The 26351-nt window shown below is 44.6% G+C and overlaps 1 long non-coding RNA gene across 1 annotated transcript in view; it reads right to left on the reverse strand.

The window, feature by feature from the left end:
* LOC135051243 (uncharacterized) overlaps positions 1-24090 on the reverse strand; it is a 99917-nt gene extending 75827 nt beyond the window's left edge. Inside the window, exon 1 of the long non-coding RNA XR_010242125.1 lies at positions 23817-24090. This is a non-coding gene — a long non-coding RNA (uncharacterized LOC135051243). The remainder of the gene's footprint in view (positions 1-23816) is intronic.
* Positions 24091-26351: the final 2261 nt, after the last annotated feature.

The following is a 26351-nucleotide window of genomic DNA, read 5'->3' on the forward strand; positions in this document are numbered from 1 at the left end:
TCTTCACAATATGTTTCTACCATGTTATCCTTACAAAAAATATATCCAGTTAAGGCGCACCATATTTTACATACTGTCATGCTATGCTATTTTGTTGACTTTAAAATGTTTGAACATGCAAAGTAAAGGTATGGTTGCAATTATATTGTTAATAGTACAAAAGAAAAAAAGCACAAAGGTCACATATACTGAAGAAGTTGTTAATAAATTATTGCCTTACCTGCCTCCCACTTTCTGTGCTCTGAGACTCAAACCTGCTGTCTATTGCATATTCAGGTGGAGGAGGATAAAAAATGCCACATTATGCAACAGACAGCAGCAGAGCACAATATCAAACACTTTGCTTAGACTATAAAACAATACGCCACCTGATGAATCAAGACACCTGAAACTAGATATAAATAGTCTAAAAGTACACTCTATCACTGATCTAGTGGATATACATGCCTCATTATACTTATGCTCTCAGGAGTCTGCAAAAGTGACAACAAAGTCAGAAGTCAGGAGCTACAATGATAGCAAGAATCACATGTGAAATGAAATGACATAATCACATTATTTACATTTAAACTGTCAGAAAGCATTATAGGTATCTAAACCATTATCCATCCCTTAGGCATTTGTTCCATCTCAAACATAGTGGAATAACTGAGGATAAAGGTATTGTGACATGAACCAGTATAATCAGCTACAACACTTATGCACATTCATTGAAAAGGCAGGGAGTATATTTACTAAAAGTCGATTTTGGTCGATGTTAATCTATTTTTTTAATATAATTTTTTTAATTTTTCCAACGATGTTGGGTCGATTTTTGATCGATTTTGTATTTCAGGGTCTAAATTCCACATTTACTAAGATCATTTTTTTAATTTTTTTTAAACAATGTCAAAATTCATCCGGCAGCAAATGTGTGATTTAGACCTTTAAACACAACTTCGACCAAACATAAACCAAAATCGACTTTTAGTAAATATACCCCATGGTGTAAATTTCAGCCCTATTCTTCGGTGGTCTTAGCCCATTGTGTGTGCAGTCTATAGCACCCAAGAGAATAGGCATGACTATGAAACTATAGACAGATACCCTTAGTTCATACCACTGTGACTCCTGGCTGGGGAAGCAGAGTGAATTATAGGAGAGGGTCTTCATGACTGCCATGACCTGGGAGAGATGGTAGGAGAAAAGTCATACAGGCTCTGTCAGGTCTTTAACTGTGTCTGTTCCCAGAGGGGGCACTAGTGGGTCAGTGGTGGTGCGGTGGAGGAAACGAGGAGGCTGCAGTAAGTTCCTGCGCATGTGTGCAATGATGTTTTATTTAGCACACAAAAGTATACACGCCAACTGGAGCAAATAGTAATACAGATGGTACTTTGCAGGGAAACTGACAGAGGTATAAAACAGTCACGAGTAATGAGCTGGTCTGGAAACCACTGTGATAAGCAAACTGCGATGATCAGACTGGAAGCTGATGGCGAACATCGAAAACAGTCACAGGTAATGGGCTGGTCTGGAAACTAGTATGTTTAACAAACAACGATGGTTGGAAGCCGATGGTGACAGATTCAATATGCAATAGTAAGTAATGCAACTGATGGTAGTAATTACAGGCAACAAGTAACTCCGATAATCATTCTGGAAACCGGCAGCAATATATCCACACAGTCAATAGATATGCACAAAGTCCACAAAGCCAAGCAAGGCTATAGCAGGAGACAGATGGTGATTCACAAGTTGGTTGTTTTTTAAGTGCTGGATGCAAAAGCACAGTGCAGAATGCAGATTAACAACACACAAGTGAGAATGGTGAGGCACCACCTGCAGATAGTCTTTTACTGAATGTGGGAGTGAATGCTGACTGTAGAAGAAGTTGTAACAGAGCTGGATGGCTGGAGCCTGTAGTTCTACAGAGACACTGGAGCAAGAAAGACACTGGAGACAGAAGACTGGAGCCAGGAGACACTGTACACTGGATGTGACACGTTGTTCAAGGCGATGAGACTGAGCCGATGTTCTGGATTTATACCCCCTGGTCAGCAGGCCTTGGATGCTTGAATCATGTGTGCAGACACAGCGCCGGATTGGGTGTTTGCAGGTCAGCTGACTGCAAGTGTCATGGCAGCACCCATGCTGCACAGATGGACTAGATGGACTTCAGGGGTACACAATGACAATGGGCACATTGCCCGCGGACAGAGCATTCATGCAGCCGCAGACTGGGTCCGTGACCTCCGGAGGCCTGCACAGCAGCGCGCTGGTAAGTGAGATGCCACTGAACAGGCTCCTTACAGGCTTATTAAGTTTAAGTTGAGTCAGAACATCTGTATAACCTTGCCATCAGAGACTGCCCATTGTGGTCACTGGCATATCTCTAATGGATGCAGGGTGTGTGGTGCACACAGGCCCCTGGGTCCATGGAGCCCCACTCTGCACACCCTGCACCCATATAATTATATTTGCCTTTCGGAAGTCCCGCGTTGGTCTTCACTGCAGACAGAAATAACACAGAAAATGGTGTGGAAGCCATTTTTCTGGAGATTTGCACATGCATAGTAGAGATGTTTCTAGGAACATAGCGCGTGAGCCATGTTCCTGGTGACCTGCACATGAGCAGTAGACTCTGGCACAAAGCCACAGTTTACTGCCCTACCAGAGAAGAGGTGGTCTGCACACAAGCCATCTCCTCTATTAATCTTCCCCTCTCTGTGGTACATCAAGAAGCTGCTATTGGTCCTCTGTTTCTGTCTCCTTGCTCCACCTGGTGGTGGAGTGCTGCATATCTAATGTTATTGGTAAGCATAGAACAGCCTTGAAATGCCATAATTCCTACACTGTACAGCATATGATTTTGGCCCTTTTTATAAGCATCATGATGAAGATTTGACCAATGTAATATTTTTTGGTCACAAACTCAACTCTCGTTATAATTTAGCCATTTTTAACATTGATTTTTCATTGGTTTAAAAATCCGACATTAAGTAAATATGGAGTTTCTATATTTAAACTGGCTAAAACATTATAGTGAGTCAATGTTCAGTTACATTGTGAAGTCAAATATTTAATTGGATTATTTTCAGTTTTGACTAAAGTAAATGTGTGGATTGCAAAACTGACAGGAAAACAACTAAACAGTCAAAACCAATACTTAGTAATTTACCCTCTGGACTTTGACTTGACCATAGTAGAACATTCACTTTTTGTTTTTCAACCACACCAGTGTTCCGTTGACATTGTTCTGTTAAAAGGTGAGCTTTCTCCCAAATGTTACTTTACTTATAATAATAATAATAATAATAATAATAATAGAATACAATACTTTATTGCAAGGGAGAATTTTCATAGGAACAGACATATTCAAGTTATTCAACTAATATCAGATTATTTTTAATTAGATATGATTTCCATAATAATAAGAATTTACTTACCGATAATTCTATTTCTCGGAGTCCGTAGTGGATGCTGGGGTTCCTGAAAGGACCATGGGGAATAGCGGCTCCGCAGGAGACAGGGCACAAAAAGTAAAGCTTTAGGATCAGGTGGTGTGCACTGGCTCCTCCCCCTATGACCCTCCTCCAAGCCAGTTAGGTACTGTGCCCGGACGAGCGTACACAATAAGGGAGGAATTTTGAATCCCGGGTAAGACTCATACCAGCCACACCAATCACACCGTACAACTTGTGATCTAAACCCAGTTAACAGTATGATAACAGCGGAGCCTCTGAAAAGATGGCTCACAACAATAATAACCCGATTTTTGTAACTATGTACAAGTATTGCAGATAATCCGCACTTGGGATGGGCGCCCAGCATCCACTACGGACTCCGAGAAATAGAATTATCGGTAAGTAAATTCTTATTTTCTCTATCGTCCTAGTGGATGCTGGGGTTCCTGAAAGGACCATGGGGATTATACCAAAGCTCCCAAACGGGCGGGAGAGTGCGGATGACTCTGCAGCACCGAATGAGAGAACTCCAGGTCCTCTTTTGCCAGGATATCAAATTTGTAGAATTTTACAAACGTGTTCTCCCCTGACCACGTAGCTGCTCGGCAGAGTTGTAATGCCGAGACCTCTCGGGCAGCCGCCCAAGATGAGCCCACCTTCCTTGTGGAATGGGCCTTAACCGATTTAGACTGTGGCAGGCCTGCCTCAGAATGTGCAAGTTGAATTGTGTTACAAATCCAACGAGCAATCGACTGCTTAGAAGCAGGCGCACCCATACAGTATAAACAGCGAGTCAGATTTTCTGACTCCAGCTGTCCTGGAATATATTTTCAGGGCCCTGACAACTTCTAGCAACTTGGAGTCCTCCAAGTCCCTAGTAGGTGCAAGGCACCACAATAAGCTGGTTCAGGTGAAACACTGACACCACCTTAGGGAGAGAACTGGGGACGAGTCCGCAGCTCTGCCCTGTCCGAATGGACAAACAGATATGGGCTTTTTTGAGAAAAAACCACCAATTTGACACTCGCCTGGTCCAGGCCAGGGCCAAGAGCATGGTCACTTTTTATGTGAGATGCTGCAAATCCACACATTTGACTGGTTTTAAACCAATGTGATTTGAGAAATCCCAGAACTACGTTGAGATCCCACAGTGCCACTGGAGGCACAAAAAAGGGGTTTGTATATGCAATACTCCCTTGACAAACTTCTGGACTTCAGGAACTGAAGCCAATTCTTTCTGGAAGAAAATTTACAGGGCCGAATTTGAACCTTAATGGACCCCAATTTGAGGCCCATAGACACTCCTGTTTGCAGGAAATGCAGGAAACGACCGAGTTGAAATTTCTTTGTGGGGCCTTCCTGGCCTCACACCACGCAACAAATTTTCGCCACACGTGGTGATAATGTTGTGCGGTCACCTCCTTTCTGGCTTTGACCAGGGTAGGAAAGACCTCTTCCGGAATGCCTTTTTTCCCTTAGGATCCGGCTTTCCATCGCCATGCCGACAAACGCAGCTGCGGTAAGTCTTGGAACAGACATGGTACTTGCTGAAGCAAGTCCCTTCTTAGCGGCAGAGGCCATAAGACCTCTGTAAGCATCTCTTGAAGTTCCGGGTACCAAGTCCTTCTTGGCCAATCCGGAGCCATGAGTATAGTTCTTACTCCTCTACGTCTTATAATTCTCAGCACCTTAGGTATGAGAAGCAGAGGAGGGAACACATACACCGACTGGTACACCCACGGTGTTACCAGAACGTCCACATCTATTGCCTGAGGGTCCCTTGACCTGGCGCAATACCTGTCCCGTTTTTTGTTCAGACGGGACGCCATCATGTCCACCTTTGGTATTTCCCAACGGTTTACAATCATGTGGAAAAAACTTCTCAATGAAGTTTCCACTCTCCCGGGTGGAGGTCGTGCTGAGGAAGTCTGCTTCCCAGTTTCCATTCCCGGGATGAAAAACTGCTGACAGTGTTATCACATGATTTTCCGCCCAGCGAAAAGTCCTTGCAGTTTCTGCCATTGCCCTCCTGCTTCTTGTGTCGCCCTGTCTGTTTACGTGGGCGACTGCCGTGATGTTTTTCCCACTGGATCAATACCGGCTGACCTTGAAGCAGAGGTCTTGCTAAGCTTAGAGCATTATAAATTTACCCTTAGCTCCAGTATATTTATGTGGAGAAAAGTCTCCATACTTGATCACACTCCCTGGAAATTTTTCCCTTGTGTGACTGCTCCCCAGCCTCTCAGGCTGGGCTCCGTGGTTACCAGCATCCAATCCTGAATGCCGAATCTGCGGCCCTCTAGAAGATGAGCACTCTATAACCACCACAGGAGAGACACCCTTGTCCTTGGATATTGGGTTATCCGCTGATGCATCTGAAGATGCGATCCGGACCATTTGTCCAGCAGATCCCACTGAAAAGTTCTTACGTGAAATCTGCCGAATGGAATTGCTTCGTAGGAAGCCACCATTTTTACCAGGACCCTTGTGCAATGATGCACTGTTTTTAGGAGGTTCCTGACTTGCTCGGATAACTCCCTGGCTTTCTCTTCCGGGAGAAACACCTTTTTCTGGACTGTGTCCAGAATCATCCCTAGGCACAGCAGACGTGTCGTCGGGATCAGCTGCGATTTTGGAATATTTAGAATCCACCCGTGCTGATTGTAGCAGTATCCGAGATAGTGCTACTCCGACCTCCAACTGTTCCCTGGACTATGCCCCTATCAGGAGATCGTCCAAGTAAGGGATAATTAAGACGCCTTTTCTTCGAAGAAGAATCATCAATTCGGCCATTACCTTGGTAAAGACCCCGGGGTGCCGTGGACAATCCAAACGGCAGCGTCTGAAACTGATAGTGACAGTTCTGCACCACGAACCTGAGGTACCCTTAGTGAGAAGGGCAAATTTGGGACATAGAGGTAAGCATCCCTGATGTCCCGGGACACTATATAGTCCCCTTCTTCCTGGTTCGTTATCAATGCTCTGAGTGACTTCATCTTAATTTGAACCTTTGTAAGTGTTCAAAAAAATTTTTTTAGAATAAGTCTCACCTAGCCTTCTGGCTTCAGTACCACAATATAGTGTGGAATAATACCCCTTTTCTGTAGTAGGAGGGGTAATTTAATTGTCACCTGCTGGGAACACAGCTTGTGAATTTTTTCCCATACTACCTCCTTGTCGGAGGGAGACTTGGTAAAGCAGACTTCAGGAGCCTGCGAAGGGGAAACGTCTCGACATTCCCATCTGTACCCCCGGGATACTACTTGTAGGATCCAGGGGTCCTGTACGGTCTCAGCGCCATGCTGAGAACTTGTCAGACGCGGTGGAACGCTTCTGTTCCTGGGAATAGGCTGCCTGTTGCAGTCTTCTTCCCTTTCCTCTATCCCTGGGCAGATATGATCTTATAGGGACGAGAGGACTGAGGCTGAAAAGACGGTGTCTTTTTCTGCAGAGATGTGACTTAGGGTAAAAAACGGTGGATTTTCCAGCAGTTGCCGTGACCACCAGGTCCGATGGACCGACCCCAAACAAGTCCTCTTCCTTTATACGGCCATACTGTGCCGTTTGGAATCTGCATCACCTGACCACTGTCGTGTCCATAACATCTTCTGGCAGTTATGGACATCGCGTTTATTCATGATGCCAGAGTGCAAATATCCCTCTGTGCATCTCGCATATATAGAAATGCTCTATAGTCAATAAAATACTGTCCCTGTCAAGGGTATCAATATTTTTAGTCAGGGAATCCGACCAAGCCACCCTAGCTCTGCACATCCAGGCTGAGGCGATCGCTGGCCGCAGTATAACACCAGTATGTGTGTATATACTTTTTATTATATTTTCCAGCCTTGTCAGCTGGTCCTTGAGGACGGCCCTATCTATAGACGGTACCGCCACTTGTTTTGATAAGCGTGTGAGCGCCTTATCCACCTTAAGGGGTGTTTCCCAACGCGCCCTAACTTCTGGCGGGAAAGGGTATACCGCCCATAATTTTCTATCGGGGGGAACCCACGCATCATCACACACTTTATTTAATTTATCTGATTCAGGAAAAACTATGGTAGTTTTTTCACATCCCACATAATACCCTCTTTTGTGGTACTTGTAGTATCAGAAATACGTAACACCTCCTTCATTGCCTTTAACGTGTGGCCCTAATAAGGAATACGTTTGTTTATTCACCGTCGACACTGGATTCAGTGTCCCTGTCTGTGTCTGTGTCGACCGACTAAAGTAAACGGGCGTTTTAAAACCCTTGACGGTGTTTTTGAGACGTCTGGACCGTACTAATTGTTTGTCGGCCGTCTCATGTCGTCAACCGACCTTGCAGCGTGTTGACATTATCACGTAATTTCCTAAATAAGCCATCCATTCCGGTGTCGACTCCCTAGAGAGTGACATCACCATTACAGGCAATTGCTCCGCCTCCTCACCAACATCGTCCTCCTACCTGTCGACACACACGTACCGACACACAGCACACACACAGGGAATGCTCTGATAGAGGACAGGACCCACTAGCCCTTTGGAGAGACAGAGGGAGAGTTTGCCAGCACACACCAAAAACGCTATAATTATATAGGGACAACCTTATATAAGTGTTTTCCCTTATAGCATCTTAATATATATATAAGCATATCGCCAAATTAGTGCCCCCCCTCTCTGTTTTAACCCTGTTTCTGTAGTGCAGTGCAGGGGAGAGCCTGGGAGCCTTCCCTCCAGCCTTTCTGTGAGGGAAAATGGCGCTGTGTGCTGAGGAGATAGGCCCCGCCCCTTTTTCGGCGGCCTCGTCTCCCGCTCTTAACGGATTCTGGCAGGGGTTAAATATCTCCATATAGCCTCCGGAGGCTATATGTGAGGTATTTTTAGCCAAAATAGGTATTCATTTGCCTCCCAGGGCGCCCCCCTCCCAGCGCCCTGCACCCTCAGTGACTGCCGTGTGAAGTGTGCTGAGAGGAAAATGGCGCACAGCTGCAGTGCTGTGCGCTACCTTTAGAAGACTGAGGAGTCTTCTGCCGCCGATTCTGGACCTCTTCTTACTTCAGCATCTGCAAGGGGGCCGGCGGCAAGGCTCCGGTGACCATCCAGGCTGTACCTGTGATCGTCCCTCTGGAGCTGATGTCCAGTAGCCAAGAAGCCAATCCATCCTGCACGCAGGTGAGTTCACTTCTTCTCCCCTAAGTCCCTCGTTGCAGTGATCCTGTTGCCAGCAGGACTCACTGTAAAATAAAAAACCTAAGCTAAACTTTCCTAAGCAGCTCTTTAGGAGAGCCACCTAGATTGCACCCTTCTCGGCCGGGCACAAAATCTAACTGGCTTGGAGGAGGGTCATAGGGGGAGGAGCCAGTGCACACCACCTGATCCTAAAGCTTTACTTTTTGTGCCCTGTCTCCTGCGGAGCCGCTATTCCCCATGGTCCTTTCAGGAACCCCAGCATCCACTAGGACGATAGAGAAATTCTATTTTACATTAGATTGTCTCCTCAAGGTATTTTCAGTTTGCAATGAGATTTTATTTAATGTTATTCTATTTCTTTGTAATTCAAACCAAATTACATATGTTCCTTGTAGTGCTAATGGGAGATCCTAGGGGTGGCTCCCAGGTAAGCTTGCCCTCTGTCTGGATGTGTTTTAGTATGAGCCATTATCATGAGGCCTTACTGTAGACAAATCACATGGCCCTATGTGGGCACTGCTATTATGTAGTGTTAGGACTGCTGATATCGGAGAAGCCTTGATGCGACTCAGCAGCTAAACATGTCTTTGCAAATGCGTGCGACCAAATCTCTGACATTTTATTACCAGATAGGGTCAGGTATGGTTACAGATAATTTTTAGTGTGCTGGGGGATACTGGGGATGGGGGGGGGGAAGCACCCCCCCCCCCCCCATGTCTGCTGTTTGTTTGTGACCCCTCCCCTTTTCTAGCACCTGATATATAATTATCTCCAGGAATGATTGAGCAGCTACCATTGTTTGTTTGCATATGTTGGGGCTATCCCATGAACCAGTATTTACCCTGGAATAGTTAGGTGTACAGTAGCACTGCTTTTTGCTTTAGGGTCTTTTAATGTAAATAGGAAAATTAGCATTAAAAAGCGCATCAATATCACAGGATTGCGGCATCACAGGTAACTAGAAGTTTGCAATTGATAAGACCTCAGTGAATTCATCACAAACCTAAGGTTTTTCTGGGGGGTGAAGATTGCCTTTAATAACTTGCTCACTATTTTGCATAACTTAACTTACAGTAAATCTTCTTTCAAAGTACCATAGCTATACTGTACATGTATATTAACTAAAATACTTCAACCTACAATCAAACCATTGTAATAAAAATAATGTAACTGAGTATAATTTAAGCTGAAATCCTGATCGAGTGAATCATAAAAGAATGTCTCATCGGAAATAGGACATTATATGTTGGTTTTGAGAATGGCCCACTTCCAAGCCATCAAATTAGATGTGTGCTTATTTTTTTGGATATTAGAACTTCTGTTTGGAAATATTCTGTGTGCAGAAGTCTTCCAGACACTATTTCAACTCATCCGGGGCCAATTTTGGCTGGAATTAAAATTACAGCTGTTTCTTCTATTTATCACAAAGCACTAAATCATTGACTGTTGACAGACGTAAATCCAATTAGAAGATGCTGAGTTTCACCTTGGCAATTGGTGATACTCTGGATGTCTGATAGATGTCATGGCGACCACAGGACCTACAGTACATCCCCTATAATGCTATGTAACAGACAGTCCAGCACCTGTGCAGTAGAAGATTAGAGACTCTGGAAGAAGTCCACAGATCCGAGGAGATGGAGTGTCTTCAGTAATCAGGGGTTGTTGGATGGCAGTGAGAACAACCAACTGCCATGAAGAGACTAAGGTACCCCAGTAACCAGAGCTTATCAGAAGCTGACATTATGTAAAGAGGCCTCACCAGAGATGTGTGAGGGTAATATGCTGCTTGGAGCCTGCTGTAAAGGAACTTTTGAGAGCAGTGCAAGATGAAAGATGAAAACTGTGCTGTTTAGTCTAGAGATACAAAGTGTGTGCAAGTGAGAGATGGAGTCCTTTGTTGCATGATAAAGTTACACAGAAACTAGCTGCTAGAGACCTTGCAGACACTGTGAAGTTCGAGAGCAGGTTAACCTGGGACCTGTAGTACCACAACAGAATCGAGAGCCTGCTGTTTTGCATTAGAGAGGGAAGCCATATCCAACCTTTCGGTCATAAGATTTGGTGAGATCAAACCAGTTATTTGTGTTGATAGCCACCATATTACCATATGCATTTATACAGTGAACAGTTCTGCAGCGATAAGACTGTTGTTTTCCACATCAGTGCACTTGTTTAAATACTCCAGCAATGACCAAAGATACCAACAGTCAAGAGAATTAATTAATAGTCTTACTACAAGTGTACAAGTGATTTCTGCAGTTGATTAGCATCACCTGTTGGACAGGTATTTTATGGCTCTCTCTCTCTCTCTCTCTGAGACAGGGAGTTGCTGCTCCTGGAAATTTCCTATGGTATTCCTGTGTCTGTGTGTGGATGCTACGATATAGGATCCTGTTTCAACGATTCTGTGATGTCCTGAGGTTCTGTTTTCAGACCATCTGTTCAGCATTTAGTGTAGAGTGTTCAGGTTTAGTTATCTTTCAGGTAAATCTGTACCATTACTTCAAGCTCAGTGTAATTACAGTCCTCTAATCCTCCTCAAACCCGCAGAAATATTAACTGTCCACCTCTTTGCAACAACTGCTCTCACCTATTTCTGCATTTACTTCTCCTGAGACGGCTGTATCACACCTGAACCAGACTCTATAAGTAGCCCTTGACCAAGTGGCTCCAGCTACCCATCACACTCCACCTAGGCCTAGATGTCAACCGTGGCACTCTAAATTGACAATACACCTGCAAAAACTGTCACGGAAAGTTGAACGTCAGTGTCGTAAATCTCGTATTCCAAGCAATATCCTCACATATAAGAATTTCTACCACTCTTATCATAATGCCTTGGACACTGCCAAACAACAGTGTTCAGGCAGGGAATTGAGCAGGGATCTATCAAAGTCTGTTGTTCATAACACATGTTTGTGGAAGTGTATCATGCCACGAACAAAGGAGTTGTTGATGCTCATCAGGCTGGAAAAGGTTACAAAATAATCTATAAAGAGTTTGGACAAATTGTGTACAAATGGAGGAAACTCCAAACCATTATTACCCTCCACAGGACGGGTCGACCAACAAAGATCACGCCAAGAGCAAGATGTCTAATAGTTTGCAAGGACACAAAAGAATCCAAGGTAACCTCTAAGCAACTGAAGGACTTTCTCACATTAGCTAATGTTAATGTTCATGAGTCCACCATCAGGAGGACACCGAACAACAATGGTGTGCATGCCAAGATTGCAAGGAGAAAGCCACTGCACTCCAAAAAGACATTGTTGCCTGTCTGCAGTTTGCTAAAGATCACCTGGACAAGCCAGAAGGCTTTTGGAACAATGTGTTGTGGACAGATGAGACAAAAATAGAGCTTTTTGGTTTAAATGAGGAGCATTCCAGCATAAAAACCTCATACCATCTGTGAAACATGGTGGTGGTAGTATCATGGTTTGGGCCTGTTTTGCTGTATCTGGTCCAGATGACTTGCCATCATTGATGGGATAATGAATTCTGAATTATACCAGAATATTCTAAAGGAATAAACTGACATGATTTTATTGGACAAATTATGCTATTTAAACCTCCTCCACGTGCATGATTATTCAATAGGAGGGGTGCACCAAAGGTTCTGCACTGTGTACCAATATTTTAAGATTGTCCGTCCAACTATTCATGGGAGTGCACACAAAAAAAAAAAAAAACATTTCATCTAAAAAATCAATGTGATTCATTATAATTTTTTAAGAGATATATTGGATAATGCTGCCATACCGGAGGGGATGTCAAAATGGTTACTTCATTTCCCGGCCCTAACTAAACCGACATTGGAGAAAGCTTTAATGCTTTCCCAAAGGACTCTGTCAGCTAGCATGTACACTGAATTGTTCTTAAACACAAACCATAACACATATTTATCACCATTAAAACGCTATCGCATAGGCACCTCGGAGAGTCATGTTTGCTTACGCTGCCATCAGGAAGAAGCAGACGCTTTTCATTGTCTATGGGCTTGCCCCGTAATACAATACTTCTGGCACCTAATCCGCAGATATGCGGAAGCCAAACTAGTCAACCATGTCCCCTTCACTCCGGGGTGGGCGATCCTAGGAATATTTGACCCCCATCAGCGAATAACTCTGGCATGCAAGAAACTTCTGCTAGCCATTAGTGCAGCAGGGAGGAAAACTATATTACAAGGTTGGTTGGATAGTACGCCACCACAAATACCCTTATTCTTGGCTAAATTAAATTTTATTTTCAAGATGGACTGGATGGAGATGCTGTTACATAAAGAGAGGGAAGTAGAAATATTTTTCCTAATGTGGGAATATATGTGGGTATATAGCCACACTATGCCTTTCTACTAGAACGCAACTACATCACAGCCTAAAAAACACTGTATGGTATCTCACGAGGTTAGCGATACAAGACCCGCCAATTACGTTGCTTTAATCTCCCCCGGGCTCCGGACGTGACTAATACTATACGAGTTTATATTGATATTGTATGTTCATGCTAATCCTTAGCCCTATCAGTTCCCTTTCACAAATATCGATACATTTGTAATTCATTCACCCAGCTTTCGGTGATTATATATGGTGATCGATGTGGTCTATTGATCTATTGTTTGCAATGTTTTCTGTTGTTATCCTTTCTTTGATACCTCAATAAAAAAGAAATAAAACAAAAAATAAAAAAAATCAATGTGAATTTGGAATTGGATTGCAAACATACCGTAGGGCCTTATTCAGGTTTGTTAGCAAACCAAAAAATGTTACATCTGCCCCACCTGCAGTGCAACATGGTTTTGCCCAATTGCTAAGTTTTTTGGTTTGCTAAAAAAATCCTGAATAAACCCAATAATTCGTGGTGCAAGTTCACCATGAGAACGGCTTACAGTCACAGAACCTAACTCACAACTTTTTAGGTATATGCTGGTAATTACTGCTTATGTTATACTCTGGGTTATACTGGGTCATTATTAATAAACTGTCTTTGGTACAGTAACTAAATTGTGCCATGTTATGCTTTGCAATATCTCTATAAGAATCCTGTCAAAAGATATTCAAGTAAGAAAATACCAAAGCAAACCCCAAAATTGAAGGCTTATTTCTATACACAACCACACCCAACTTTGAGTTTGGCATGCAGCACAAAATTTCCACTCCTGAGTTTCAAATATTAAAGGGAACATTGGCTCTAGTATCCAGTAATTTCTTGTTAAGCCCTAGATTGGGGACTTGGGCTTCCAGAAGTCTACAAAATAGAATGTTTATCTATTATACAATTGTATTCCATACAGAGTAGTTTTCATCACTGATACACATTTAAATATAAGAAGCCAGCACATATGTTGGTGTAATTTACCAATTATTATCAAGTTATCTATTTAGCTATTGTTCGTGGATATAAGAGCAAAAAGATTCTCATGCAAGTAGCAAAATATCCTGTTACACAGATCTCTGTAATGTAAAACACATTTATAAGTTTGCAAAACTAATGAATGTTTAATATAAATAACACCTTCTTGGCTCAGATAAACCATAATTGCGGTTATTGAACTTTACTGTTTTCTTCATAAAGAGAATAAGAAATTAAAATGCTCAAGAAATACAGCAACTGTTTTTACTAGAATTTCCATCTTTCCAGTGCTGTATTTTAAATTAACGGCCATTGATTACTGGAATGATGCTGAGCTGTTTGCAAAAGCAGCATAATTTAGACAAAAAAGTGCATGTAAAAATAGCTTATTTTCGCCCATATGCAGAGCCAAGCACTTCTTAAGTTGCGTGTAGCCTTGCATTAGCAGCACATGCCTCAAGTGAAAAAATAATATACAGTGCATCCGGAAAGTATTCACAGCGCTTCACTTTTTCCACATTTTGTTATGTTACAGCCTTATTCCAGAATGGAATAAATACATTTTTCCCCTCAAAATTCTACACACAATACCCCATAATGACAACGTGTAAAAAGTTTTTTTGTGATTTTGCAAATTCATTCAAAATAAAAAAAAACGAAGAAATCACATGTACATAAGTATTCACAGCCTTTGCCATGAAGCTCAAAATTGAGCTCAGGTGTATCCTGTTTCCACTGATCATCCTTGAGATGTTCCTACAGCTTAATTGGAGTCCACCTGTGGTAAATTTAGTTGATTGGACATGATTTGGAAAGGCACACACCTGTCTATATAAGGCCCCACACTTGACAGTGCATGTCTGAGCACAAACCAACCATGAAGTCAAAGGAATTGTCTGTAGACCTCCGAGACAGGATTGTTTTAAGGCACAAATCTGGGGAAGGGTACAGAAAAATATCGGCTGCTTTGAAGGTCCTAATGAGCACAGTGGCCTCCATCATCCATAAATAGAAGAAGTTTGGAACCACCAGGACTCTTCCTAGAGCTGGCCGACCGTCTAAACTGAGCTATTGGGGGAGAAGGGTCCTAGTCAGGGAGGTGACCAAGAACCTGATGGTCACTCTTTCAGAGCTACAGCATTCCTCTGGGAGAGAGGAGAACCTTCCAGAAGGACAACCATCTCTGCAGCAATCCACCAATCAGGCCTGTATGGTAGAGTGGCCAGACGGAAGCCACTCCTTAGTAAAAAGCAAATGGCAGCCTGTCTGGAGTTTGCCAAAATGCACCTGAAGGACTCTCAGACCATGAGAAACAAAATTCTCTGGTCTGATGAGACAAAGATTGAACTCTTTGGCATGAATGCCAGACGTCATGTTTGGAGGAAACTAGGCACCGTTCATCACCAGGCCAATACCATCCCTACAGTGATGCATGGTGGTGGCAGCATCATCCTGTGGGGATGTTTTTCAGCAGCAGGAACTGGGAGACTAGTCAGGATAGATAGAGGGAAAGATGAATGCAGCAATGTACAGAGACTTCCTGGTTGAAAAACTGATGGTTCATCTTTCAGCAGGGCAACAACCCTAAGCACACAGCCAAGATATTAAAGGAGTGGCTTTAGGACAACTCTGTGAATGTCCTTGAGTGGCCTAGCCAGAGCCCATACTTGAATCCGATTGGACATCTCTGGAGAGATCTGAAAATGGCTGTGCACCGATGCTTCCCATCCAACCTGATGGAGCTTGAGATATGCTGCAAAGAGGAATGGGCGAAAATTCCGAAAGATAGGAGTGCCAAGCTTGTGGCATCATATTCAAAAAGACTTGGTGCTGTAATTGCTGCCAATGGTGAATCAAATGGGACTGTTTTTCATCACCTAGCTTTTCCTCTACACAGTGGAAAGAACTTTTATCTTATATACAGTATTACACTATGTTGTGTTTTATTTTTTGTTTCATGTAACAATATCATCGGTGTGAGGACTGTTCAAGTGAAGGGACATTTGGAGTGCAAAAAGTGAGATTGTACCTTTTTCTGTTACGCATTGTCTTCATAGGTTGGTGACCTATTGGGTACTGTCTATTTGCTGCTCTCATTTCGCAGCGCCTTAGGAGGGATTTTTTTATTTTTACTGATATTAAGACAAGGTTACGAGGCGAAAGAAAGAGAGAAAGAAAGAAAGAAAGAAAGAAAGAAAGAAAGAAAGAAAGAAAGAAAGAAAGAAAAAAAAAGAAAGAAAGAAAGAAAGAAAGAAAGAAAGAAAGAAAGAAAGAAAGAAAGAAAGAAAGAGATAGGGAAGTAAATGAGAAGAAAAGGAAGGGAAGGGAAAGGAAAGGAAACTTGTCCAGGGTCTCAAAAAGAAAAAGAGAGTAGATATAGCATAAAAGGAGAAGAATAAAAGAGCTCTATATCTTCACGGAGAAGAGCTTGCAAAAAGGACTATAAAAAGGGTAAGTAGATTTAAGTCAAGAATTCCACAATAGATCTAGAGGATATTTTAGTAGAGTGGGGCTGGGTAAAGGCAAACCAAGGGCTCCATATTTGAATGAACTTGATTGAGTTGTTATGAAGATAAGCAATTATTTTTTTCCATCGCAGCTAGGTACCAAATCTTATTAATGACTGCCTGAAGGGAGGGAAGGTCCAAACGCTTCCAGTGCGAAGCTATGAGACGAGCTGCATTAAGGATCTGTGAGACCAATTTATCAGATGGCCTGTCCAGGGATGCTATAGGGAGTCCTAAAAGGAATGACCAAGGGACTCTAATAATCTTGGCGTTGAATATTTTGCTTAGTAGAGCCGCCACCTCATTCCAGAAAGCTATAATCTTGGGACATGTCCACCAGATGTGTATGTAAGTACCCGTCTCCCCACATCCTCTCCAACAATGAGGGGAAGTAGAGCGGAATATTCTGTTCAATCTGGCGGGTATTTTCATAACAAATGCCAAAAGAGTGCACTTGACAAACCTTTACATGTATCCCAGATTTGTTTCAATAAGCAAGATTTAATTAATAGGGTTGGAGGTGAGAACATAAGATAAAATTAAATTAATGCAAATACAGATGTATCCTCATGTAGATATCCTTCCGGTTGTACAATTGTGTTGCTGTGCGTGATATGTAAGCTATCTCCTAATATTGTCTGTGTTGAATACTATTCTCGCTCATGACATCTTATCACAGGTAGATGTAATATATCACAATTTATTTTTATTAGCATATCAATCATTCAAAAACTTTCTATTCAGGTTATGTTTTGCCACAAGGACAATTAAATGAATCATATCTATACCAACAGTGGCGTATCTATATTGGGTGCAGTGTGTGCATTGCACACGGGCCCCTAGGTTCAGAGGGACACCCTGCATCCATCTTTTCAGTACTTAGCAGCAGTGACTGAGCACTAGGTGGTGTGCAGGTCTCTGGGAAAATGGGGTGGCGGCCATTTTCCCAGCATTTTGCGCATGTGCAACGCCCAGTGCTCAGAGTCACTGCTTCTGCCTGTTAGAGAGGCACGGACTTGGGTGGGGACTGCACATGGGCCCCCTCCTCTCTTAATATGCCCTTGTATCCCAATGCACTGTATGTTACAGCTGAACAACTAACATTGACTCATGCCAGGCCTATAGTGTTTTGGCTTATTTAACAAAAATGGTTGAAATATAGATGTGGTGGTATATTTACCTTCCCACACACAGCCATAGACTCACCTCCTGTGGGCACTCATTTTTAATCTTTTGTGGCCCCGCAACCAGCTCCTTCTCTGGCCTTTAATGCTAGCAACTCTTTCTCTTCTGGGATCTGTACTACTCATGGGGCCTAATTCAGACCTGATCGCTGCTGTGAGTTTTCGTATAGCAATGATCAGGTCTGAACTGCGCATGGCCTGATTGACATTCAGAGGAGGTCGCTGGGCGGGAGGGGGCAGGCCGGCGTCATTTGGCCACCGTTTACGGGGACACGGTCTGGGCAACACAGGCATGCCTGGACCATTGAGGGGGGGCGCTGAGGCTATGTGATGTCACACGCAGCCGCTGCGACCCTCACAGCGATGAGTAGCTCCCTCCCATTGCACAGGAGCTACGCTTGTAGGGAGCTACTCCTAAAGTACAATAGGGGCGATGCTTTTGTACTTGTGCGTGGGGGTCAGGCCTGACATGTGGGGCGGACTAGCCCTGTGCTGGGCGTCCCCCCCCCCTCCGCATGTCTTTGTGACTGATCATAGATGTGCTAAATTTATCACATCTACGATCAGGTCTGAATTAGGCCCATAATCCCTGCTTTCAGTGTTATTGTCCTATAGTCAGTGTCGGACTGGGGCATTAAGGGCCCACCAGAGGAATGCAGTGGTAGGGACCCGTGCTTAGGGGTGTGGCAAGTCCATACTTGCCTACCCTCCCTCATTCTTCAGGAGACTCCCTGAAATAGCAGCAATCTCCCTGACTCCCTGAATAGTAATCAGTGGTGCAAGTAGAAAAAATGTCTTATAGCTACTGTGTGCGCGTCAAAAAATGGGTGTGGCCAAATGCCACATGGGGCATGGCCAATGAAAATGGGGGCATGGCCATTGAAAATGGGGGCGTGATACACATATGGGGGAGGGGCAGATACACATATGACCCCAATAGTGCCAGATACACGTTGCCCCACAGTGCCAGATATACATTGCCCCACAGTGCCAGATATACATTGCCCCACAGTGCCAGATACACATTGCCTAACTGTGCCAAATACACAAATGCATCCAGAGTTCCAGATATACATGGCCTCACAGTGCCAGATACATCATTGCCCCACAGTGCCAGATACACAAATGCCCCCAGATTGCCAGATACACAAATGCCCCCAGAGTGCCAGATACATATTGCCCCACAGTGCCAGATACACAAATGCCTCCAAAGTGCCAGAAATACATTGCCCCACAGTGCCAGATACACATTGCCCCACAGTGCCAGATACACAAATGCCCCCAGATTGCCAGATACACAAATGCCCCCAGAGTGCCAGATATACATTGCCTCACTGTGCCAGATACACAAATGCCCCCACTGTGTCAGATATACATTGCCCCACAGTGCCAGATACATAAATGCCCCCCCCCCCAGTGCCAGATATGCCCCCAGTGCCAGATACAGAAATGCCCCAGTGCCAGATATGCCCCCAGTTCCAGATATGCCCTCAGTGTCAGATATGCCCCTAGTGCCAGATACACATGTCCCCCCCAGTGCCAGATATTCCCCTAGTTCCAGGTACACATGTCCCCCCAGTGTCAGATATGCCCCCAGTGCCAGGTAAACATGCCCCCCCAGTGCCAGATATGCCCCCAGTGCCAGGTATACATGCCCCCCTTCCCCTGCTGCTCACCACTGCTGCTGCTGATGGTGTCTTCATCCTGTGTGTGTGAGGGGAGGAGAGCGCAGCCTGCGCCTCTCCTGCCCCTCGGTCGGTGCAGGTGTCACTATCTCCCTTCAAGTCAGCGCCATCCATGAGCCAATCAAAGCTTGCGGTCCGGCAGCCTTGGCTGCCGGTCCGTGAGCTCTGATTGGTTCATGGGCCAGCGCTGAATTGAAGGAAGACACTGAGGGGCTGCGCTCTCCTCCCCTCAATCAGCGGCACCGGTCAGCAGCGAAGGGAGGGAGGGGAGTGGCGGCCCGTCGGCGTTGGTACAGCGTACCCACGGCTAAATTCTTAAGGGTACGCCGTACCCACCCGTACCCGCCCACTTGCACCGCTGATAGTAATCTCCCTGATTGCACCTTAACCCCATTATGCAGCTGTTACATTCTTGGGGGGGAAATAAATCACAGATACATTCAAATGGGAACATGAGTGCCATTTCCCTGCATTGGTTGTAAGACACAATGATCCCTATGGCTGCTTGCATTTTAAATAAAGTTTCTATAAAGTTTCAAATACCATCTAGGTTCCACTTCTCTAGGCAGGCGATACCGAGAATGTACACAGGCCTCAGAGAAAGAGTCACCAGTGTCCTAAAAAATGCAGTTGTACCCAATGTCCACTTAACCACGGACATGTGGACAAGTGGAGCAGGGCAGACTCAGGACTATATGACTGTGACAGCCCACTGGGTAGATGTATTGCCTCCCGCAGCAAGAACAGCAGCGGCGGCACCAGTAGCAGCATCTCGCAAACGCCAACTCGTTCCTAGGCAGGCTACGCTTTGTATCACCGCTTTCCATAAGAGGCACACAGCTGACAACCTCTTACGGAAACAGAGGAACATCATTGCAGAATGGCTTACCCCAATTGGACTCTCCTGGGGATTTGTGACATCGGACAATGCCAGCAATATTGTGCATGCATTACATGTGGGCAAATTCCAGCATATTCCATGTTTTGCACATACATTGAATTTGGTGGTGCAGAATTATTTAAAAAACGACAGTGGCGTGCAAGAGATGCTGTCGGTGGCCCGTAGAATTGCGGGCCACTTTCGGCATTCAGCCACCGTGTGCCGAAGACTGGAGCACCAGCAAACACTCCTGAACCTGCCCCGCCATCATCTGAAGCAAGAGGTGGTAACGAGGTGGAATTCAACCCTCTATATGCTTCAGAGGATGGAGGAGCAGCAAAAGGCCATTCAAGCCTATACAGCTGCCTACGATATAGGCAAAGGAGGGGGAATGCACCTGACTCAAGCGCAGTGGAGAATGATTTCAACGTTGTGCAAGGTTCTGCAACCCTTTGAACTTGCCACACGTGAAGTCAGTTCAGACACTGCCAGCCTGAGTCAGGTCATTCCCCTCATCAGGCTTTTGCAGAAGAAGCTGGAGAGATTGAAGGAGGAGCTAAAACGGAGCGATTCCGCTAGGCATGTGGGACTTGTGGATGGAGCCCTTAATTCGCTTAACCAGGATTCACGGGTGGTCAATCTTTTGAAATCAGAGCACTACATTTTGGCCACCGTGCTTGATCCTAGGTTTAAAGCCTACATTGTATCTCTCTTTCCGGCAGACACAAGTCTGCAGAGGTTCAAAGACCTGCTGGTGAGACACTTGTCAAGTCAAGCGGAACATGACCCGTCAACAGCTCCTCCTTCACATTCTCCCGCAACTGGGGCTGCGAGGAAAATGCTAAGAATTCCGAGCCCACCCGCTGGCGGTGATGCAGGGCAGTCTGGAGCGAGTGCTGACATCTGGTACGGACTGAAGGACCTGCCAACGATCACTGACATGTCGTCTACTGTCACTGCATATGATTCTGTCACCATTGAAAGAATGGTGGAGGATTATATGAGTGACCGCATCCAAGTAGGCACGTCAGACAGTCCGTACGTCATCAAAATTAATTATAATCAATTCCTCCGTGGAGACATTCGCCAGCAATTGCCTCCAGAAAGTACACAGGGACCTGAGATGGTGGATTCCAGTGGGGATGAATTAATACTCTGTGAGGAGGGGGATGTACACAGTGAAAGGGGTGAGGAATCGGACGATGAGGAGGAGGTGGACATCTTGCCTCTGTAGAGCCAGTTTGTGCAAGGAGAGATTGATTGCTTCTTTTTTGGTGGGGGCCCAAACCAACCAGTCATTTCAGTCACAGTCGTGTGGCAGACCCTGTCGCTGAAATTATGGGTTTGTTAAAGTGTGCATGTCCTGTTTATACAACATAAGGGTGGGTGGGAGGGCCCAAGGACAATTCCATCTTGCACCTCTTTTTTCTTTAATTTTTCTTTGCATCATGTGCTGTTTGGGGACTATTTTTTGAAGTGCCATCCTGTCTGACACTGCAGTGCCACTCCAAGATGGGCCAGGTGTTTGTGTCGGTCACTTGGGTCGCTTAGCTTAGCCATCCAGCGACCTTGGTGCACCTCTTTTTTCTTTGCATCATGTGCTGTTTGGGGACTATTTTTTAAATCTGCCATCCTGTCTGACACTGCAGTGCCACTCCTAGAGGGGCCAGGTGTTTGTGTCGGCCACTTGGGTCGCTTAGCTTAGTCATCCAGCGATCTAGGTGCAAATTTTAGGACTAAAAATAATATTGTGAGGTGTGAGGTGTTCAGAATAAACTGGAAATGAGTGGAAATTATGGTTGTTGAGGTTAATAATACTATGGGATCAAAATTACCCCCAAATTCTATTATTATAGCTGTTTTTAAGGGGTTTTTGTAAAAAAAACACCAGAATCCAAAACACACCCGAATCCGACATAAAATTTTCAGGGAGGTTTTGCCAAAACGCGTCCGAAACCAAAACACAAAACCCGAAAAATTTCCAGTGCACATCACTAAGGGGATGTGGCCAACCGTCACATTGATCTACCTAACCATGAAAGAGTGCATGGTGTGTGCCCCTTTATAAATATATATAGTAAATATTTCTAGTGCATGCATGGTAATGTATCAGATAAATAACAACAATGCACCATAGTTTCCTACCCGCCCTCATTCTGCAGGAGACTCCCTGAAATAGCAGCAATCTCCCAGACTCCCTGAATAGACCAGCAATCTCCCTTATTGCACCTTAACCCCATTATGCAGCTGTTACATTCTTGGGTGGGGGGAAATAATTCACAGATACATACATTCAAATGGGATCATCAGTGCCATTTCCCTGCATTGGTTATAAGGCACAATGACCCCTATGGCTACATGCATTTTAAATAAAGTTTCTCGTGGCCACTTATAGTATATGGAACCTTTTGTAAAATACAGTACACTAACAAATTCTGCAAAATATCAGTATCTTTAATTCCACAAGTAGATTTTACGAATTTTGGGGCCCATTTACATTTGGATGTTAAAGTCATTTTTATGACACGCCTCTCAGATGTAGCAGTACACGTCCACACTGATAGGGGTTACTGTCACAGTCTCCCTGAAATGCTTTTTCAAAAGTAGGCAAGTATGCAATGCACTATAAAAAAAAACAACCCATAGTCCTGTGCAGTATAAGGTAACATATATACAATGTATAGTTTAAGTACACAGTCTAGAACCTGATTCCTAGAGAAGGAGGTGGGGGGCCCAGGCAGTGGGGCCCACTGGGGGGTTTTCCCTGTACCTCTGTGGGCCAGTCCAACCCTGCCTACAGTATGAAACACATATATTAAACTCTTATTTAGGCTTTTATTTGTTTTGGTTTTGATATCTCTAACTAACTAGGTAAATGATTGCGCAAAATTTATAAAATGTACAGTTATAGCAGTGACCAGTATCATTCTCAAAAATGTGCAAAATTAAATCAATTTATGACCTATTTCTTCAAGGATTAAATAGAGAAATCAAAATAATTATGGCAAAACCAATTTATATTTTTTTTCTTTTTAGATGTGGAGCACCTTCCTAACAAGCTCCCAAATCCCAACACACAATGTATAGTATAGTAATTAGAAGATACAGTACTGTGATGCGGGGACGACTGTGAGGCAGAGAGACTGGGGGGGGGGAGACAGGGAAGAGCCGCGGGCAGACTGGGGAGAGCAGCGCTACAGCAGTGCCTATATAGCCGCTGCTGTAGCGCTGATCTGCCAAGTCTGCCCGCGGCTCTCCCCCGTCTAGCTCCTGCATCTCAATTTGACTTTTTTAAAAGTCGAATTGAGATGACATTGAATAGCCCAAGTCGGATCCATTCCGACAAATGAATGTCGGAATGGATCCGACTTCAATTGAATATACCCCTAAGTGTGCAGAACTTGCAGTCTATGTCTATTCTCCTGTCTAGAACTGAATCTCAATCTCTCCTGACCCATAATGATCATTCTGGGTCTAATAATACTAATGGGGCAGTTCATTGTTGAACGTTACTCAATGTCACAGTCGCAGCCCCTTTTCCTGTAATAGCCCTGTGAGGTGTGTGTGGACTGATGTGCAAGGTTACAGACCTCTCTCCAGGCGCTTATGTCTGGCTCTGAACTGGTTACTGGAGACTAAACAGATGATGCACTTTTATTCAGCAGCCTCTGTGAATGGGGTACCTCCTCTCGGTATCTACTGACAAACTATCCAGGAGAAGACCACCTCTTAATCTGCCTCTATGGGGTGTGGGGGTGCTGCATCACCACCCACTGGCTGCATGTCGGCAAAGAGACTGCCTACTACTCTGCCTTTGCTGGTGCTGGTTGCAGGATCATAGATCTCACATCCTCCTAAAATGACAGCTGCCCAACTGCTGCTCACTCTAAACAGTCACTTGCCTGACACTGGTCGTGTGACCACCCCCTGACCTCTTGAGCAGCTGCAGAGGCTGCTGGGAATTGTCTGCCTGTGAAATGACAGACGTGCTGCAGCGCGCTGCACAGGGTCAGATACACAGCAATATGTCGCGTAGTGGGTATTACAGGTGCATCAGTTCTTATATCAGACTTATATCTACAGCAGTCAGTTACCTAGTTTATATACCTGTACCTGTGCCTCACTTTGTTCATTCTAAGGGGTAAATTTACTAAGATGGGAATTCTATTTAAGATGAGATGCTGCCATAGCAACCAATCGCATTTATCTAGCACCTTCTAGAAGATAATACCTGGAATCGGATTGTTTGCTATGGGCAACATCCCATCTTAAACAGAACTCCCATCTTAGTAAATTTACCCCTAAGCAGTTCAGCTGTGAACATATGTATCTCTGCTTTGCCTTTGTCCATTGTCAAGGTATTGCCTCAGTGGTCTCCTGGACATTCTTCTATAATCCACAGTGCATTCTGAGCTGTGTATAACCAGAGCCATAGCTAGAAACAACATTACAAGGCAAGGGATGTTATTAACTTACATACAACAATAAAATGGCGTATACTGTAACATAGAGTATACCTAGCTACCTTAATAACAAATATATCTTTCTGGTCTCTTAAACCTCCATTACATCCCATATATATATTTAATGATTTTGTGCACCCCACCCTTTATCCTACATATACTTAGTTCATGATTTTGTAACCCCTTTCCATTTATATATATATACTGTATATATATATATATATATATATATATATATGAGGGGGGCAATAGGGGTATCAACGACCGACAGTGTCTGGATAAATATATAAATATGAAGATACAGCAGGATACGTAATGTTTGGATAAAAAGTATCAATAAAATTATTTAAACATATAGAAATAATAAAAAAATGGGATGCTGTTTATCTTAAAAATGGAGAGTCATACGAGGTGTAACTCGTGTGACTCTCCATTTTTAAGATGAGCAGCATTCTCTTTTTACATATATCCGTTTTTATATTGATATTTTTATGTTTATGGTTCTAGCTGTTTTACTTAGTATTAGTAATACTCTGTACCCTCCTTATTTTTTTTTTAGCCCATCCCATTTTTTTATTATTTCCTTATGCTTAAATAAATTTATTGTTACTTCCAATCAGGGGCGTCGGAATGGGGGGGGGGGCAAGGGGGCAGCTTGCTCCCCCCAAAATATGAGAGAGGTGCCATCCGCATCCACCCGGACCCGCAGCCTCCACAAGGCAGCTTCAGCGCTGCCCGCGCCGCATATAGAGGGCGCCCTAGACGCGATAGCGGCTGTGTCCCTACTGTTTAACTAACTACAGCACTCACTGATCACAGTGATCAGTGATGCTGCAGACTCGGCTCTTCCTTTGGTTAGTCTTCAGTGCATATATAATGAGGGTCGGGGCGTCATGACGTCACGCCGCTCATTAGAATATTCGGAAATTGTGCTAGGGCAGGACGCCACGTTTGAGTGGAGAAAGTGCAGTTTGAACGCGCTTGTCGCCAGCGCCATCATATCCCGAGGGCCTCTTATTTAGGTGCATGTTGCTCATAAACTTCTTTGCTCCACACTACAATCTAATTAATTTTATCCATCCAGGCTGCTGCAGCAGCATGTGTTCGATTCCACACCTCCTCTCTCTCTCCCCCATGTGCCTCTCCCCCCGTGTGCTCTCACCTCCTCTCTCCCCCCATGTGCCTCTCTACTGCCTCTCCACCTGTGTGCCTCTCACCTGCTCTCTCCCTGCTTCTCACCTGCTCTCTCCCCCCGTGTGCCTCTCACCTGCTCTCTCCCTGCCTCTCCCCCCATGTGCCTCTCACCTGCTCTCTCCCCCCATCATGTGCCTCTCACCTGCTCTCTCCCCCGTGTGCCTCTCACCTGCTCTTTCCCCCCGTGTGCCTCTCACCTGCTCTCTCCCTGTCTCTCCCCCGTGTGCCTCTCACCTGCTCTCTCCCTGTCTCTCCCCCCCGTGTGCCTCTCACCTGCTCTCTCCCTGTCTCTCCCCCCCGTGTGCCTCTCACCTGCTCTCTCCGTCTCTCCCCCCGTGTGCCTCTCACCTGCTCTCTCCTTGTCTCTCCCCCCGTGTGCCTCTCACCTGCTCTCTCCCTGTCTCTCCCCCCCATGTGCCTCTCACCTGCTCTCTCCCTGTCTCTCCCCCACGTGTGCCTCTCACCTGC

The sequence above is a fragment of the Pseudophryne corroboree genome, chromosome 2 (genome assembly GCF_028390025.1).
Source record: "Pseudophryne corroboree isolate aPseCor3 chromosome 2, aPseCor3.hap2, whole genome shotgun sequence".
Taxonomy (NCBI): Eukaryota; Metazoa; Chordata; class Amphibia; order Anura; family Myobatrachidae; genus Pseudophryne; species Pseudophryne corroboree.